This window comes from Octopus bimaculoides, unplaced genomic scaffold (assembly GCF_001194135.2).
Source record: "Octopus bimaculoides isolate UCB-OBI-ISO-001 unplaced genomic scaffold, ASM119413v2 Scaffold_33418, whole genome shotgun sequence".
In the NCBI taxonomy this organism is placed as follows: Eukaryota; Metazoa; Mollusca; class Cephalopoda; order Octopoda; family Octopodidae; genus Octopus; species Octopus bimaculoides.
Genome location: NW_026303022.1, coordinates 1 through 530, shown reverse-complemented (window position 1 = coordinate 530; position 530 = coordinate 1). Strand labels below are relative to the sequence as shown.

The 530-nt window shown below is 42.6% G+C and overlaps 2 non-coding genes across 2 annotated transcripts; both read right to left on the bottom strand.

Annotated features, from left to right (window-relative positions):
- Positions 1–25: 25 nt before the first annotated feature.
- Trnal-uaa (transfer RNA leucine (anticodon UAA)) lies at positions 26–108 on the bottom strand. Its single transcript has one exon. It is a non-coding gene; the product is annotated as a tRNA-Leu (tRNA).
- A 285-nt stretch (positions 109–393) lies between these two features.
- Positions 394–476, bottom strand: Trnal-uaa (transfer RNA leucine (anticodon UAA)). Its single transcript has one exon. It is a non-coding gene; the product is annotated as a tRNA-Leu (tRNA).
- Positions 477–530: the final 54 nt, after the last annotated feature.

Here is a 530-nt window from a genome sequence, read left to right as displayed (position 1 = left end):
GCCTTGTTTATATCTAAAAGTAAAATAGCACGAGTGGGGTTCGAACCCACTCGGACACTTGTCCATTGGAACTTAAGTCCAACGCCTTAACTACTCGGCCATCGTACTGCTTGTGCTTAAGCCTCTGGAAATAATGTATCTGTTTATGGAGATGAAATCAGACATGCAGCCTAGAGGGAAAGGCTATAAAATTCTTTCATGTCTAATAAAGTGGTCAATTCTCAACCAATTAACAACTCATTTACGTATCTCACTTTCCAACCTCATGGCTCCAGGATTAGTCCCACTGCCTGGCACCTTGCGCTAGTGTCTCTTGCTATCGGCAACGATGAAAATCGAGCTCTCTAATCACATACTCATGTTTATATGTCTAAAAATTAAATAAAAACGAAATAGCACGAGTGGGGTTCGAACCCACGCGGACACTTGTCCATTGGAACTTAAGTCCAACGCCTTAACCACTCGGCCAACGTGCTGCACGTGGTTTACCTTCTGGAAATAATGTATCTGTTTATGGAGATCAAACCAGA